The sequence below is a fragment of the Carassius gibelio genome, chromosome A13 (assembly GCF_023724105.1).
Source record: "Carassius gibelio isolate Cgi1373 ecotype wild population from Czech Republic chromosome A13, carGib1.2-hapl.c, whole genome shotgun sequence".
Lineage (NCBI taxonomy): Eukaryota > Metazoa > Chordata > Actinopteri > Cypriniformes > Cyprinidae > Carassius > Carassius gibelio.
The window spans coordinates 25,257,952-25,263,884 of record NC_068383.1 but is presented as its reverse complement, the minus strand read 5'-3'; the positions used below and the strand labels follow the sequence as shown (position 1 = coordinate 25,263,884).

Here is a 5,933-nt window from a genome sequence, read left to right as displayed (position 1 = left end):
TCCCATACTATATGCACACTTCATATCAAAACATTTTACTGCAGCATTTTTAAGATACGAGACATTTTTACACTTTAGAGGGCTATAAAGACACCATTTCTAATAAGTAGAAAAAAACAAAGGTCAGTTCTTATCAGGGACGTCACATACTATATGCACCCTTCATATGAAACCATTTTACTGCAGCATTTTCAAGATATGGGACATTATTACACTTTAAAGGGCTATAAAGATCCCATTTCTAATAAGTAGAAAAAAACAAAAGTCAGTTCTTATCAGGGACATCCCATACTTTATGCACACCTCATATCAAAACATTTTACTGCAGCATTTTCAAGATATGGGACATTATTACACTTTAAAGGGCTATAAAGATCCCATTTCTAATAAGTAGAAAAAAAGAATAGTCAGTTCTTATCAGGGACGTCCCATACTATATGCACACCTCATATCAAACCATTTTACTGCAGCATTTTCAAGATATGGGACATTATTACACTTTAAAGGGCTATAAAGATCCCATTTCTAATAAGAAGAAAAAAAGAATAGTCAGTTCTTATCAGGGACGTCCCATACTATATGCACACATCATATCAAACCATTTTACTGCAGCATTTTGGAGATATGGGTCCAAATGGTGATTTGGAGGGCTATAAAGACATAATTTCTAATAAGTAGAAAAAAACAACGGTCAGTTCTTATCAGGGACGTCCCATACTATATGCACCCTTCATATGAAACCATTTTACTGCAGCATTTTTAAGATACGAGACATTTTTACACTTTAGAGGGCTATAAAGACACCATTTCTAATAAGTAGAAAAAAACAAAGGTCAGTTCTTATCAGGGACGTCACGTACTATATGCACCCTTCATATGAAACTGTTTTACTGCAGCATTTTCGAGATATGGGACATTATTACACTTTAAAGGGCTATAAAGATCCCATTTCTAATAAGTAGAAAAAAAGAATAGTCAGTTCTTATCAGGGACGTCCCATACTATATGCACACTTCATATCAAAACATTTTACTGCAGCATTTTTAAGATACGAGACATTTTTACACTTTAGAGGGCTATAAAGACACCATTTCTAATAAGTAGAAAAAAACAAAGGTCAGTTCTTATCAGGGACGTCACATACTATATGCACCCTTCATATGAAACCATTTTACTGCAGCATTTTCAAGATATGGGACATTATTACACTTTAAAGGGCTATAAAGATCCCATTTCTAATAAGTAGAAAAAAACTAAAGTCAGTTCTTATCAGGGACATCCCATACTTTATGCACACCTCATATCAAAACATTTTACTGCAGCATTTTCAAGATATGGGACATTATTACACTTTAAAGGGCTATAAAGATCCCATTTCTAATAAGTAGAAAAAAAGAATAGTCAGTTCTTATCAGGGACGTCCCATACTATATGCACACCTCATATCAAACCATTTTACTGCAGCATTTTCAAGATATGGGACATTATTACACTTTAAAGGGCTATAAAGATCCCATTTCTAATAAGTAGAAAAAAAGAATAGTCAGTTCTTATCAGGGACGTCCCATACTATATGCACACCTCATATCAAACCATTTTACTGCAGCATTTTTAAGATATGGGACAATACAATGATTTAGATGGCTATAAAGACACCATTTCTAATAAGTAGAAAAAAACAATAGTCTGTTCCTATAAGGGATGTCCCATACTATATGCACACCTCATATCAAAACCTTTTACTGCAGCATTTTTGAGATATGGGTCCAAATGGTGATTTCGATGGCTATAAAGACACCATTTCTAATAAATAGAAAAAAATAATGGTCAGTTCTCATCAGTGACGTCCCATACTATGAGCACATCACATATCAAACCATTTTACTGCAGCATTTTCCAGAAATGGGAAATTATTACACTTTAACGGGCTGTAAAGATCCCATTTCTAATAAGTAGAAAAAAACAATGGTCAGATCTTATAAAGGACATACCATACTATATGCACAAATCATATCAAACCATTTTACTGCAGCATTTTTGAGATATGGGTCCAAATGGTGATTTGTAGGGCTATAAAGACATAATTTCTAATAAGTAGAAAAAAACAATGGTCAGTTCTTATAAAGGACATGCCATACTATATGCACACCTCATATCAAACCATTTTACTGCAGCATTTTCGAGATATGGGACATTATTACACTTTAAAGGGCTATAAAGATCCCATTTCTTATAAGTAGAAAAAAACAATGGTCTGTTCCTATAAGGCACGTCCCATACTATATGCACACCTCATATCAAAGCATTTTACTGCAGCATTTTTGAGATATGGGTCCAAATGGTGATTTGGAGGGCTATAAAGACATCATTTCTAATAAGTAGAAAAAAACAATGGTCAGTTCTTACAAAGGACATGCCATACTATATGCAAACCCCATATCAAACCATTTTACTGCAGCATTTTTCAGATATGGGACAATACTATGATTTAGAGGGCTATAAAGACACCATTTGTAATAAGTAGAAAAAACAATAGTCAGTTCTTATCAGGGACGTCACATACTATATGCACCCTTCATATGAAACCATTTTACCGCAGCATTTTTGAGATATGGGACAATACAATGATTTAGAAGGCGATAAAGACACCATTTCTAATAAGTAGAAAAAAACAATAGTCAGTTCTTATCAGGGACATCCCATACTATATGCACACTTCATATGAAACCATTTTACTGCAGCATTTTTAAGATATGGGACAATACAATGATTTAGATGGCTATAAAGACACCATTTCTAATAAGTAGAAAAAAACAATAGTCTGTTCCTATAAGGGATGTCCCATACTATATGCACACCTCATATCAAAACCTTTTACTGCAGCATTTTTGAGATATGGGTCCAAATGGTGATTTCGATGGCTATAAAGACACCATTTCTAATAAATAGAAAAAAATAATGGTCAGTTCTCATCAGTGACGTCCCATACTATGAGCACATCACATATCAAACCATTTTACTGCAGCATTTTCCAGAAATGGGAAATTATTACACTTTAACGGGCTGTAAAGATCCCATTTCTAATAAGTAGAAAAAAACAATGGTCAGATCTTATAAAGGACATACCATACTATATGCACAAATCATATCAAACCATTTTACTGCAGCATTTTTGAGATATGGGTCCATGTGGCAATTTAGAGGGCTATAAAGACCCCATTTCTAATAAGTAGAAAAAAACAATGGTCAGTTCTTATAAAGCACATGCCATACTATATGCACACCTCATATCAAACCATTTTACTGCAGCATTTTCGAGATATGGGACATTATTACAATTTAAAGGGCTATAAAGATCCCATTTCTAATAAGTAGAAAAAAACAATAGTCAGTTCTTATCAGGGACGTCCCATACTATATGCACCCTTCATATGAAACCATTTTACTGCAGCATTTTTGAGATATGGGTCCAAATGGTGATTTGGAGGACTATAAAGACACCATTTCTGATAAGTAGAAAAAAACAATGGTCAGTTCTTAAAAAGGACATGCCATACTATATGCACACCCCATATCAAACCATTTTACTGCAGCATTTTTGAGATATGGGACAAAACAATGATTTAGAGGGCTATAAAGACAACATTTCTAATAAGTAGAAAAAAACAATAGTCAGTTCTTATCAGGGACGTCCCATACTATATGCACCCTTCATATGAAACCATTTTACTGCAGCATTTTTAAGATACGAGACATTTTTACACTTTAGAGGGCTATAAAGACACCATTTCTAATAAGTAGAAAAAAACAAAGGTCAGTTCTTATCAGGGACGTCACGTACTATATGCGCCCTTCATATGAAACCGTTTTACTGCAGCATTTTCGAGATATGGGACATTATTACACTTTAAAGGGATATAAAGATCCCATTTCTAATAAGTAGAAAAAAAACAAAAGTCAGTTCTTATCGGGGACTTCCCATACTATATGCACACCTCATATCAAACCATTTTACTGCAGCATTTTCAAGATATGGGACATTATTACACTTTAAAGGGCTATAAAGATCCCATTTCTAATAAGTAGAAAAAAATAATAGTAAGTTCTTATCAGGGACAACCCATACTATATGCACACATCATATCAAACCATTTTACTGCAGCATTTTTGAGATATGGGTCCAAATGGTGATTTGGAGGGCTATAAAGACATAATTTCTAATAAGTAGAAAAAAACAATGGTCAGTTCTTATAAAGTACATGCCATACTATATGCACACCTCATATCAAACCATTTTACTGCAGCATTTTCGAGATATGGGACATTATTACACTTTAAAGGGCGATAAAGACACCATTTCTAATAAGTAGAAAAAAACAATAGTCAGTTCTTATCAGGGACATCCCATACTATATGCACACTTCATATGAAACCATTTTACTGCAGCATTTTTAAGATATGGGACAATACAATGATTTAGATGGCTATAAAGACACCATTTCTAATAAGTAGAAAAAAACAATGGTCAGTTCTTATAAAGGACATGCCATACTATATGCACACCTCATATCAAACCATTTTACTGCAGCATTTTCGAGATATGGGTCCAAATGGTGATTTCGATGGCTATAAAGACACCATTTCTAATAAGTAGAAAAAAATAATGGTCAGTTCTCATCAGTGACATCCCATACTATGAGCACATCTCATTTCAAACCATTTTACTGCAGCATTTTCCAGAAATGGGAAATTACACTTTAACGGGCTGTAAAGATCCCATTTCTAATAAGTAGAAAAAAACAATGGTCAGATCTTATAAAGGACATACCATACTATATGCACACCTCATATCAAACCATTTTACTGCAGCATTTTCGAGATATGGGACATTATTACACTTTAAATGGCTATAAAGATCCCATTTCTAATAAGTAGAAAAAAACAAAAGTCAGTTCTTATCAGGGACATCCCATACTATATGCACACCTCATATCAAACCATTTTACTGCAGCATTTTCAAGATATGGGACATTATTACACTTTAAAGGGCTATAAAGATCCCATTTCTAATAAGTAGAAAAAAAGAATAGTCAGTTCTTATCAGGGACGTCCCATACTATATGCACACCTCATATCAAACCATTTTACTGCAGCATTTTTAAGATATGGGACAATACAATGATTTAGATGGCTATAAAGACACCATTTCTAATAAGTAGAAAAAAACAATGGTCAGTTCTTATAAAGGACATGCCATACTATATGCACACCTCATATCAAACCATTTTACTGCAGCATTTTTAAGATACGAGACATTTTGACACTTTAGAGGGCTATAAAGACACCATTTCTAATAAGTAGAAAAAAACAAAAGTCAGATCTTATCAGGGACGTCACATACTATATGCACCCTTCATATGAAACCATTTTACTGCAGCATTTTCGAGATATGGGACATTATTACACTTTAAAGGGCTATAAAGATCCCATTTCTAATAAGTAGAAAAAAACAAAAGTCAGTTCTTATCAGGGACATCCCATACTATATGCACACCTCATATCAAACCATTTTACTGCAGCATTTTCAAGATATGGGACATTATTACACTTTAAAGGGCTATAAAGATCCCATTTCTAATAAGTAGAAAAAAACAATAGTCAGTTCTTATCAGGGACGTCCCATACTATATGCACACTTCATATGAAACCATTTTACTGCAGCATTTTTGAGATATGGGTCCAAATGCTGATTTGGAGGGCTATAAAGACACAATTTCTAATAAGTAGAAAAAACCAATGGTCTGTTCCTGTAAGGGACGACCCATACTGTATGCAAACCTCATGTCAAACCATTTTACTGCAGCATTTTTGAGAAATGGGACCATACCATGATTTAGAGGGCTATAAAGACACAATTTCTAATAAGTAGAAAA

General features: G+C 33.8%; 1 long non-coding RNA gene across 2 annotated transcripts; it reads right to left on the bottom strand.

Moving 5' to 3' along the window:
* Window positions 1–357: 357 nt before the first annotated feature.
* On the bottom strand, window positions 358–5,646 carry LOC128026710 (uncharacterized). 2 transcript variants are annotated; one of them, XR_008186488.1, is made up of 3 exons: window positions 4,138–5,646; window positions 588–1,581; window positions 358–445 (listed from the first exon to the last, which is right to left on the bottom strand). It is a non-coding gene; the product is annotated as an uncharacterized LOC128026710 (long non-coding RNA). The 2 variants fall into 2 exon arrangements; XR_008186489.1 differs by lacking the exon at window positions 4,138–5,646 and having other exon boundaries at window positions 588–3,898.
* Between the last annotated feature and the right edge of the window lie 287 nt (window positions 5,647–5,933).